Source organism: Mytilus galloprovincialis, chromosome 6 (genome assembly GCF_965363235.1).
Source record: "Mytilus galloprovincialis chromosome 6, xbMytGall1.hap1.1, whole genome shotgun sequence".
NCBI lineage: Eukaryota > Metazoa > Mollusca > Bivalvia > Mytilida > Mytilidae > Mytilus > Mytilus galloprovincialis.
The window spans coordinates 73,647,605-73,660,803 of NC_134843.1; the positions used below are offsets into that span (position 1 = coordinate 73,647,605).

The 13,199-nt window shown below is 31.4% G+C and overlaps 1 long non-coding RNA gene across 1 annotated transcript; it reads right to left on the reverse strand.

The window, feature by feature from the left end:
• Positions 1-464: 464 nt before the first annotated feature.
• LOC143078311 (uncharacterized) lies at positions 465-9,940 on the reverse strand. Its single transcript, XR_012979167.1, has 4 exons — positions 9,732-9,940; positions 4,790-4,982; positions 3,532-3,752; positions 465-925 (listed from the first exon to the last, which is right to left on the reverse strand). It is a non-coding gene; the product is annotated as an uncharacterized LOC143078311 (long non-coding RNA).
• Between the last annotated feature and the right edge of the window lie 3,259 nt (positions 9,941-13,199).

Here is a 13,199-nt window from a genome sequence, read left to right on the forward strand (position 1 = left end):
ATTTATCAACCAATGCAAAATTCACTGGAAAACAGTAAAATCTGGAAAAAAAATAGTATATTTTAGAGCTAGAGTTTTGTATCAGCATTTTCTTTAACAACGCATCACTGCTTGTAAGAAATTGGTTTAATCTAAAATTGTATGCTCAAATGTCTAAATCTTTTGAAGAAATGTGTTTCTCGAAGTATTTAAACAACCATGGTTAGCAAAATGCTTGTTCAATGTAATTGCTATTGACATCTACCTGAAGTGGTACTTAATGGAACAACTCTATAATTAGAAAATATCAATTAAAAATAATTACATGATTGAATTCTGCTTAATTTCAAACAAAATTAGATATGAACATTTAGTTCTTGAGTAAGTTTAACAGTTAAAATTATTAAATTAAAATTAGGAAAACCTTATTCAACACTGTGTGTTGTTGCTGTTATGATTTTTTTTTTTGGAAGTTAAATTTAACATTGAATACACTTTGATTTTTTGCAACATTTCAAATTATTCAATCGTAATTTTAAATCTATCCAGAAAACAGGAAGATCTAGAACCATAAGTCCACCAAAGACAATGACCAATAGTATCACTCCTACATATCCTATACTAGCTGATGATGGTCTGTCGTCTTTAGCGGAAGTCTTTGATCGAATAGTTGACGACAAAGTCTCTACATTTACAGAAAGTTCCTTTGAAATGTTCGCTGCTATTTCAGCCTTTAGTTCGACACTAATAGTATAGTTAACTTTAACTTTTACTGTTTTACAGTTACACCGGCACGATCGATCTGTCGTAGTCCCGAGGTTATGTGCTGTTGTCACAGGTATGCTTGTTTCTGTTGTTTCTTCACTTGTGGAAGTTTCTGTTGTCGCAGTTGTAGAATGTTTTTCTGTTGTTGCTTCATTAGTTGTTGTTGGGTTCCAAAACTTCGCTGTTAATAAAAATGAATGATACAATTAAAATAAAGCTGGCTGCATTAATATGTAGATATTTTTGTTCTTGTTAAACAAAGCAAACAACTATCACCCTTTAAGATTTTTTGTTATTTATCTTTGTTTGTCTTCTCAATCGAATTATCGGATTTGAAGATAAGTAAACTACTATTACTGAAATTTACCACTATAAAAAATTGAAAACAACACGTTTGAAAATTTATTGTGTCCGAAGCGTTTTTCTGGATTTACCTTCATCAGGAACGCTCAAAGCCAAACAATTGAAATCCGAAGATGTATAAATAGCGAAAATCGTTTAATCGTTGTTCCAAAATTAAACACATCGATTGGGCGAAGCACCAAAATTACACACACCAATATAAAAATCATGCCTTTTGAGTGAAAACCGCCAAAATATCCCGACGCCAAAATTTCCCAATTTACGGTACATGTCAAAAATACCTAAAATAAAAAGCCAAATTCATTTAAAGCCAACTTTGCCTGAGGGAGTTGAAACCTTAGTTTCATTAAAATTTTAAAATTTATTAACGGACATTTTGATAAATCATGTCAGTAACGAAGCACTGACTACTGAACTGATGATACCCTCGGGGACTGATAGTCCATCAGCAGAGGCATCGACCCAGTGATGTTAAAAATTGAAAACAACACGTTTATTAATTTATTACGTCCGAAGCGCTTTTCTGGATTTACCTTCATCAGGAACGCTCAAAGCCAAACATTTGAAATACGAAGATGTATACGTAGCGAAAATCGTATAAACGTACCGCCGGAGGTGGTATTGATTTAAAAAAGAAAAGGCCTTTGACTCTCTTATTTAGCTATGTTCTGCACTTCGCCAAATTTTCATTTTACGAAAATAATGTAAATACGAATACTTTATTAGAATAAACAGCGAATAATAAGTATGTCAAAGAGACATCAATCCGATCAAAGAGCCACTAATATGTCTTCAACGCAGAGAGAAAATCCCGCACCGGGAAGTGCTAATCAGCTGGCCCCTAAATAAAATAGTGTACTAGTTCAGTAAAAATGGACGTCACACTAAACTCTGAAACATATAAATAAGCCAAAAATACAAAACATACAAGACTAACAAAGGCCAGAGACTCCTCGACTGAATCAAGCTGGATTTTGAAGTTGTGTTTCCAGTTGATTGAAGTAGGCTCGCAATATTTCGAGCCTTTGGATAACCCAGGTTCAACCCAACATTGTTTTCTTAAAATGTCCTGAACCAAGTCAGGAAAATGGCCAATGTTATATTATAGTTCGTTTCTGTGTGTGTTGCATTTTCGTGTTTCTGCTGTGTCGTTGTTCTCCTCTTATATTTGATGTGTTTTCCTCAGTTTAAGTTTGTTACCAGATTTTTTTTTCTAAATCGATTTATGAATTTTGAACAGAGGTATACTACTGGTGCCTTTATTTGGATAACACAGTTCGCAGATAAGTATTATTTACAATGCTTAAGTCACCAGTAATAAGGATGATAGTCGGAATATATGGACAATTCTCTGAATCAAATTCCTTCTACTGTACGTTTATACGATTTTGTATTAATTTCCATTTACTTTGAAAACCACCAACTTGAGTGTATAAATCAAATTGAACTGTAGTTTGATTAACTATCTCGATATTTAAGCTCATAAATACTAGGCATGTGTGGGGAATAGTATCAATAGATATAGGAAGATGTGATAAGAGTGCCAATGAGACAACTCTCCATCCAAGTCACAATTATAAAAGTAAACTAGTATAGGTCAAAGCACTGTCTTTAACACGGAGCCAAGGTTAGTGCATTATGACGATGCCCTCCATGCTTCTGTATCTTTTAAATGAACTAACGCTTTTCTGTGTTATCTTCAACATTCCTTTCTCATGAATGGGTTATATTGGTATCATGCTGTTGGGTATGAATGAACTGTTTAGTTCGTACTGTTGTGAACTGAATCGTGCATAATTTTTGTAATTGTCACTGTTGAAATCACTACCAATATACTCAGATGTGGAACGATTTAAAGCGGGACAAAAAGAATGGTACATCATTGCAGATCGTTTAAGTTGATTTGTCCGATTTGCTTTGCTGATCGAGTGATGTTTACCCCAAATCGCTTTAAATCATATTGATTTGAAAAGAAACGACTGTTTCATTTAGGTTTTTTAATTTCATTGCTTAGTCCAATCAATTTTTGCTTAAAGAATCTCAACTTTATTCTATGATTTTATTTTTCAAATTTCAATTTCGTAAACAAATTTGAACAGTTTGAGCAATCAAATATAAATATATGTACATTCGATATCAATACATTTGCATGTAGTACTTGCTCGATATGTATGTTCCAGGCTTCCCTAACTTGAAATACAATTCTAGACTTTAATTCTTGATATAAGTATTCAGGTATAAAAGAGGGACGAAAGATACCAGAGGGACAGTCAAACTCATAAATCGAAAATAAACTGACAAAGCCATAGAAAAAATTGAAAAAGACAAACAGACAAACAATAGTACACACGACACAACATAGAAAACTAAAGAATAAGCAATAAAATAGGTACATGACAAGAACATAATGAATATTCACCTTACCAAAATATGCTGGCCATTGACATATAGCATAGTATTTGTCAGTACAATATTCTTCCCAGAAAGTACCATCTAGGTTAAACGAAGTTACACAGGAAGCACCTGTAGCACCACTTGGTTGCCCACTGTTCCATGGCGCCCAGGATTGGTGTCGGCCATCCAATGTCACAAGATTGTTCGAAGTGTCTCGTGAATAACCGACGTAGAATTCTTCCAATGGTTTCCTGTACAAATATTATTTTCATGATGTATGGTTAGAAAAAATATTTTTAGAAACAAATTACTGAAATTCCTTCATATTTGTTTTCTTTTTCAATTATTTCATTTTTTTTCCATTGTGTGTTATTAGACAATTCACATGCCACGTACTAATTTATGAGGAAGAGTTAATTAACATAATCTAGTAACTTTGTCATGGCATGGTGTAAACTGAAATAAAACGAAAATTGAGGTATAATACGCCAAAGAAAAAGCATTCAATAAAAAGTCCGAAAAGACGTTGATAAGGCGATTTATAATCTTCAACCATCATTTTGATATTATTACAAAATTAGGGACATGTGATATGATTTTTATTGAGACAGCTATCCAACAAAGCCCACATTACGTAGATGTTAACAACTATAGGTCATCGTATTGTCCTCAACAATGCACAAAACACATGTCGTTTAATCAGCTATAAACATTCACAACATGACGAAAAAATGTTAAACAACTCCAACGAAAAAGTATCGGCCTGGTATTTGACAAAACTGTAGTTGAAAATGACAGACGGCGACAAGCCACATCACTAAATTACAGGCTACTGGCTTTGGACAGGCAAATCAAAATATAGCGAAATTAAAAATATTTTGAAACATCTTTTTTCATCAAATGAATGAAAGAATAAAAACTGTATCACAAAAAGAAATTACCTATCCAATAGTATAAAAAAAATGTGTTGAAATTCCATGCATATCTTTTTTTAAGCAGGTTTGCAGCAAAATTTATATATAAATGTCAATTCGGATTTTTCAAATATTAGACACAGCAATTACCATACAAATGTTTGTATGCACTATATTAGGACTCAAGCGTTAAATTAACCTAAATTTTCTTTAGTCGCTAGTCTTTTTTTTATGAACAAGACAAACAACATTATATTAAGTGATTGATGTATTCAGAGGTTCAGCATATGGAGATGATTAATTCTAAATTGAAATATCTAAAGATGCCAGGTATGCTGTATTTCCTACTTTAAATCAATTTCAAAGATTTATACCCAGCATCCGTCCTGTAGACATTAAGCCAATCCAGTGTCTTCTGATCTGGAATAATTCCTAAGCTTCCGTAATCATGCTGACAGAGGTTCAAACTAGTGCTGAAGTTATTAAGTGTTTCGATCAACCAGAAACATACATAATTCGAGTTGTCAATATATGGTGTACCTTTGATACAAGTCGGTGTTCCGTCGCCTTAAATAAACAAGATACGTTAATTTTTATGTATTTGCAATCATGGCACCGTACTTTAATTTTTTTTTTAATTTAATGAGAATTCACTTGTTTGTATTGGATACCAAAGCTTCATAAAATTCCGTACAAACAACGGTATATTACTGGCTCATCTTCATGTTCCACTAAAGAATTGTCCATTAGATTGACTAAAATTCTGTCCGCAGTGAAAGAGGGTCTTCAGAAATACTGTGAAACTTTTTACTCGCGTAGTGGTATTAACCATATGTGGATTCTTAAAAATTCTAAAGAACTTCTAGACATTTTTAAATCTCGGTCTTTTTCTGAAATTAGTTCCATCAAAACTTTTGATTTTTCAACCCTGTATACCACCATTCCCCATTTGAAATTGAAAAATCGCCCTAAAGAAATAATCCACAATGCCTTTCAACATAAAAATGGTAGCATACGCTATAAATTTATTACTTTGGGATTTCATAAGGCATATTTCGTAAATAGTGACAAACAAAAAGGTAAAACATGCTACACAGAAGAACAAGTGGTCAGTATGCTGGAGTTTCTTATCGACAACATAATTGTTGAGTTTGGAGGTAGACTTTTCCAACAAATTGTCGGCATTCCTATGGGAACAAACTGTGCGCCTCTTCTTGCCGACCTCTTCTTACTTTCATATGAATCGGAGTTCCTCCAGACACTTGTCAAAAAGAAGAGGATCAAAGAAGCCAGATTATTTAATTTCACTTTCAGATATATTGATGATGTTTTTTCCATAAACAATCCGAACTTTTCTGATTGGGTTCAATTAATATATCCCCCAGAACTAGAGATTAAAGAAACAACAGACACGGCTTCCTGCGCCTCATTTTTAGACTTATATCTCGAATTTGACTTACACAGTCATCTCAGTACCAGAATCTATGACAAACGAGACGATTTTAATTTTGAAATTATAAATTTCCCCCACCTTAGTAGCAATATACCAACTTCACCTGCATATGGGATATATATTTCCCAACTTATTCGATATTCAAGACCTTGCAGCTCCTACTCAGACTTTGTCAAACGTCATCAGTGTCTGAGTAGAAAGTTGATTAACCAGGGGTATGTCAAAGAACGTCTCGTCCTTTTTCTAAAAAAAAATCATCGGAAGGTACCAAGACCTTGTTGATAAATGTTCCGTATCAACTTCTCAAATAATACACGATAGTCTTGATGTATAGATTCTGCGTACTGATATTGTTTATCATCTTAACAACGTGTTTTATAGTTCTTTCATTTACTTTGTTCTATTATTAATATTACTTTTACTGTTGAATGGTTTTATGTGATATTCGTTTCACGTGGCTCGGTACTTATAAAAAAAAAAAAAGGAAAAACACAAAAATACTGAACTCCGAGGAAAATTCAAAAAGGAAAATCAAAAATCAAAAGGCAAAATCAAAAGTCCAAACACATCAAACGAATGGATAACAACTGTCATATTCCTGACTTGGTACAGGCATTTTCTAATGTAGAATCTCGTCAATGTGTTTGTATTGGCTTTCATTTTTTGGTGGTTTGTTATGTATATTCGACTTTTTGTATTTCTTTTGTTCTTATAACGTGACTCTGTACTTTAAAATATCCCGTCAGTATGATATTGTTCTATTATATGTCATTATGATATATTTCTATTATGAATTACAATATACGTTGAACCACAAACGTCAAAATCATTCAATCCCGTAGTGGAATTAACTATTTTTGGATTCTTATAATTTCTATATATAACTTTTGGACTAGTTTAAATCTCGGTCTATTTCTGAAATTAATACTTACATACTTTTGATTTTTAACCCTGTATGCTAACATTCCTATGTAAATTTTAGATTTTAAAATTGTTTGTATGCACATTGAACGACAAATTTATGTGACGTATAAAATTTTCTGACGTCAGACACTCAAATCAATGAATGTGTTCGTAGATAGTAGATGTTTTTGTGTTCTGTCAAATTGTTTCTTTTAAAATTGTTATACGATGATGACTGATGTACCCATATTTTGACTATTTTATTTATTGTGTCTGTTTATTTAAAGCATCAATGTAAATATATCGGAGAGGATTAGCGCTATAGAACCAGGTTTAATCCACCATTTTCTACATTTGAAAACGCCTGTACCAAGTCAGAAATATGACAGTTCTTGTCCATTCGTTTTTGATGCGTTTTGTTATTTGATTGCCATGTGATTATGGACTTTCCGAATTGATTTTCCTCTCAGTTCAGTATTTTTGTGATTTTACTTTTTGTTAAAAGCAGCCAAAAAAATAAAAAATAAAAAAATGTAATAAGTAGTTGTTCTGTTTTGAAAGGTGTCCTAAGTCATCAATACGACGATCGTTACCCGTTAAAACGAAATTATAAACATTTTGGTATGATAGCCAATGTGACAAATATCTACGAGGGACCTTATAACCAGGATGTAAACTTCAAGAGGTCAGCGTACTACAGTTTCCAATATTTCTGAAACCAAAAAGCCAATCCGCAAAAACAAAATAACATTCGCAACAATAAACTTAACATGCCACACAATCTAAATCATTTCTGTGACTTCAATATCATTCTTGTTTCATAATTTTATCTAGCAAACCAAATTTCGTTTACTGCCTATGATGCATTTATCTTTAGCTAAATATAAATGTAATTTTTACAGCACTGTTTCGATCAGTCCCAGAGTGTTTCATCGGCGTAGTAATCAATACTTTGGTTCCCACATTATTCATTAGAAACCTTTCTAAAGTTGGCTGTTTATAAACTTATAAGGAGATATAGGTTCCAACTCATTCAGACAAAATTGACATTATATTGATTTTCAGGTCCTTCTTACACTGTTTCGATTCTCAAACATTTTATGCATTCAAATATTCGCCTTAATGAAGATAAACCATTAAAAGCGCTTTGGAAACAAACATATATACCCTGCCACGTATTGTCATTTTTTTGTTTGACGTGTTTCTTTGTTTTGATCTGATGACTAACGCCTTTTTTCAACGAATTTTTATAGTTCATTGTCGTGTTTCACCACTGTTCAAGGTAAGAAGATGATTTGGGTTATCACAAGTATATATTTTAAGTCTGCCGCATTCTCTTTTTGCCTGTCACAAGGCAGGATCCTGGAGTTCATACTGTATGGAATTTTTTTCATGGTTAAAGACCACACGGTTGCCTATAATTGCTTACATTCACTTTATTTTATCTTTGGTGGATAGTTTTTTTCATTAGAAGTCATACCACATCTCCTTAATTTTATAAACGTAATATTTTATAAAATAAAATAACGTCTACATTTCTGGTCGTGAATCATTAACCGTTAGTTACAAGTAACTTCATATTTTTATGTGAAACCGTGTCATAGACACATATTTGTACCAACTTGAAGAATCTATGAACACTCATGCACCATAATACGCAAAGACCAAAATGACTTGAAGTGACACCTATCAGACAAGATTAAAAAAGCATGCTTTGTGTGTGTAAATTATATAACATTAACTGCGGGATACAGAAATTACGTATTGAATATTAGTCTTGGAAAATCAGCATTTAAATATACGATACTTTCTTCAGAGCAACTATACTCTTCATTCTACTGGATACTTCCAAAGATACTAACTTTGGAAAATATGGAACCATCTATCTTATTTAAAACATTTAAGTAAATAAAAAGAGCAAATCTTCCTACATAGCATTCTATATTACTAATAATACTTACGTAAACAATTCCTTAACTTTCATTGGTCTTTTAAAATTTTTGATATTTAAAACAAGACGAACAGCGCACTTTCTTTGTAACAATGTATACTTCATACACAAATTACAGTAGTGGCTTTCAAAATAAAATTATATCGGCTACGTCTTTCATTTTTTTCGCAAAAATCATGTATTATGTTATTTTATAGTATTATAGTTTTAACTTTTAAAAATTATTAAGTGGTGTTTGGAAACATATGGGATTTTATCATTTCTAATTTCTGCTAGGATAAATTTAACTTAATCTTTTTTCCTCATTCAATAATTTCAAAACAGTATATATCTTCTCCCATATGTAAACAAGCCTTTTTTTCATTTAAACTTAACAATGTTAAGTTGTATTCGCGTTGGTCTGCATCGTTTCAGTTGCGTTGATTTGTTCGAGTGTTCTACTGTTCGTCATTTTTTATTTGTGCCCCTTTAAAAATAAAATTCTTAATGCTCCAAAGCTTCCTTCTAATAATAATTTATATAGCATATATGTTCAATGTAGTGTATTGTAAATACAGTGTCCCATAATTGTATATTGGCTTAGTATAGATCATGTATCTTTGTTTAAATTGAATTATGAATATAGGTATGCCTACTGACATGATTATTATGTAATACTTAAATAATCATTATCTTATCTGTGTTATGATAAATCCTATTATACAAGTACTGCTTTGATTTTTGAACGTTAAGCCTGTAATTAATGTGTCTTTTAACCCCAAAAAAAATTACGACTAAATTAGTGTAATGAAAACATTTTTGGGTTCTGGCTTAGTACTGTTAACCATCACATATTCTTATTCTTATATTGCATTCTTATTTCGCATAATTTTTGCCATCGTTAAAACAAAATAATGAAAAAATATAAAATAAAATCTAATCTAAAAAAAAAAGGAGACCACTTATATCTATAAATTAAAAAAATGAATATTAAAACTAAAACATCCAACAAACACATTATGCTACATACATTTTCCAAAGTTCATATCAGTCCAGATAGTAGCATAAACTGTCATGGCTTGAAACCAAGTACGCCATGAGAAATCCATGAGAAAATAAACCGTTGGAATGGTGAAAGAAAACAAATAATCTCAAAACTGTTCCTGCATCGTTAGCATGGTTAGTAAAACACTTATCCGACCATCTCATATCCTCCTAATCTAGTACAAAACATGTATGTTAGACGAGAACCTATTCTGTTTAAAAGTTCATTAAAAATTGATCTGATTTTTAAATAACGGAGGTTACTTATTTAAAGCCGCTAAAAGACTAATGGATAGTCAGGAATTGTACCTTATTTTTTTTCTTTCATTATTTAATTGTCATTGTCCCATCAGCAAATATCAAAGCATCCCAAATCCATTAACATTTATGTCATTTGTTCAAGCATTTAAAGTTTTATTTGTGTATTGAAAATTGTCAATGGAATGAATGGATTTTTTTATTGTTATAGTCATTGATATCTTTTAATAGTAAAATATACACACAAAATAGTCCTGAAAAATAAAGTTTGATGTAGCTGTTCAAAATTGACAATGACATGATTGGAATACCTTTTGTGCTTTTTGTTATAGTCATTGATATCTTTTAATTGTAAAAGATAAATGTAAAAAAAAAGTCCTGAAAAATAAATTTTGATGTAGCTTTTAAAAATTGACAATGACATGAATTTGAATACCTTTTATTTTTATTTTTATAGTCATTGATATTTTTCAATTTTAAAATATATGAAAAAACAAATTCCTGAAAAATAATGCTATATGTTATGTTCGAGTTTACACAGTACATTTACCCTGGTGTTGCGTTCAAGTTGTATTACAAATGTACTAAGTTGATTATTCAAAAATTAGACGGTATACTAACTTTAATAATTCTTTTTTTTCAACAAAATAAAAAGTAAGTGGTCTTCGGTAATCTATAATTTCATTTTATAAAATCTCGTTATTATAATAAGATTTATTGCGAATACCTTTTCTTTTGCAACATTCCTCATTTCGTTTGGTTTTGTTTCTGGTAGGTTTAAGTTTTCCCATATCAAATTATGACACAAATCTGGTTGTATTGGAAATCCTATTTATTACTTGATTCCAGTGACAATCATTTGGTAAATGTTTTTGAAGAGAAAAAATTAACAAATAATTAATTTATAAATGCAATGGACAGGTTCCACAAAGAGTGTGGCCAAAAACTAATTATGAATATTATATCTATAAATACAACCAATGGAACGAATGGAAAACATTTCATTGTTTAAGGCCGTACGGTGACCTATAGTTGTTAATGTCTGTGTCATTTTGGTCTCTTAAGGACAGTTGTCGGTTCAATTCGTTCCATTGGTTATATTTAATCGAGCGTCTGACTTTCCCATATATGAATTTATCTTGGGTTTGGTATTTTTTCTCATACTTTTATGACGTCAAATTTTATATGGTTTAGTTTTAGGTGTTGTGGTTTTGGTTTTCACTTTAATACAATCCGTTGAAAAAACTGTCAAATTCTGAATTGTCAACACATTTGGATATGAATAAATCCGATAATTTTATTGTGTTGCAGTATTTTATTTTTTTTATGAAATAATTCTTAAGGGTATTACCATTTCTTCACCAATAGCAGTGTCTAAATATTTGAATTTGTAACAACCCTTTAAGGTGAAAATATTGATAAAAATAACTACTGGACTGAATTTTTTTCGGTTTCAAACCTAATTTGAAATAATATTGACATTCAAGTCCAAATTTTTAATTGATATTATAAATATAAAAACCGTATTGTACATAAAGACTGCATGAGACAGTTACTAGAATTTATTACGATTTGATTTTTTGGCAACACGTTTTCAAATCATAAAATCGTTGTTTTACAACTGTCACGAAACCAGGAAGATCTAAAATAATAAGACCACCAAAGACAGTGACCAAAAGTATCACTCCTATATATCCGATACTAGCTGAAGATGGTCTGTCGTCTTTAGCGGATGTCTTTGACCGAATAGTTGACGACAAAGTCTCTACATTTACAGAGAGCTCTTTTGAAATGTTTGCTGCTATTTCAGCCTTTTCTTCTTTGCTTATAGTAGTGTTAACATTCTCTGTTTTGCAAATACACCGACAAGATTGTTCTGTTGTTGCCCCCATATTATGTGCCGTTGTTATAGGTCTAATATTTTCTGTTGTGACTTCACTGGTGGAAGTTTCAGTTTTGATTTTACTTGATAATGCTTCTGTTGACTCGTTATTGGTTGTTGTTTCACTTGTTGTCGCATTCCAAGATGTCGCTGTTAACAAAAAAAAATGATACGATTATAATAAAACTGGCTTTGTTGATATAACATAATTGTATTAATATTATGATGTATTTAACACTTTCTTTATTTTTTTCAGATAGAAAAGTTCATTCTTACTTGAAAAACAAACCACAACTATATGACAACATTACCTACATGTCCTCTCTCAGTTATTTGTTCAGCTCCCTTGATTTGTTTTCTTAATCGATTATGAGCCTACTACACGTTACCTTTTCATAAGAGAAAATTGACTTCACTTAATTATTATTATCAATGGACTTTAGTTAAAATATAGTTTGAAAAAAACCAACGAAGGCTTTTTAGGACTTACTTTGGCCGTAGAACGTTAAAGAGCAGTTCATATAGAAAGTATTAACCTGCAAATCAAGACTTGCAGGTATTTCGTAATGGATCTATTTTCAAGTAAATAAATTATTCTTTTCCTTATTTATTTCACTTTAATGATGTATAACAACTAGAGGCTCTAAAGAGCCTGTGTCGCTCACCCTGGTTTATGTGCATATCATAAAGTAACGAAAGACACAGATGGATTCATGACTAAATTGTGTTTTGGTGATGGTGTGGTGTTTATTGATCTTACTTTACGGAAAATTCTTGCTGCTTACTATTATCTCTATCTATAATGAACCTATGAATCTATCCCAGTAGTTAAAATATTTTGTAAAAATTTACAAAAATTTATGAAAATTGTTAAAAATTGACTAAAAAGGGGAATAACTCCTTAAGGGATCAAATGATCATTTTGGTCATGCTGACTTATTTGTAAATTTTACTTTGCTGAAGACTATTGCTTTTTACAATTTATGTCTTTCTATAATAGTATTCAAGATAATAACAAAAAATGGCAAAATTTCCTTACAAATTACCAATTCAGAGCAGTAGGCCAACAACCAATTGTCCGATTCATCTGAAAATTTCAGGGCAGATCTATCAGGTTTGCTCTAAATGCTTTGGTTTCTGAGTTATAAGCAAAAATCTACATTTTACCCCTATTTTCCATTTTTACCCGTGGCGGCCATCTTGGCTGATTGACTTGGGTCACCGCAAACATTTTTAAACTAGATACCCAAATGATGATTTTGGCTAAGTTTGGTTAAATTTGGCCCAGTAGTTTCAGAGGAGAAGATTTTTGTA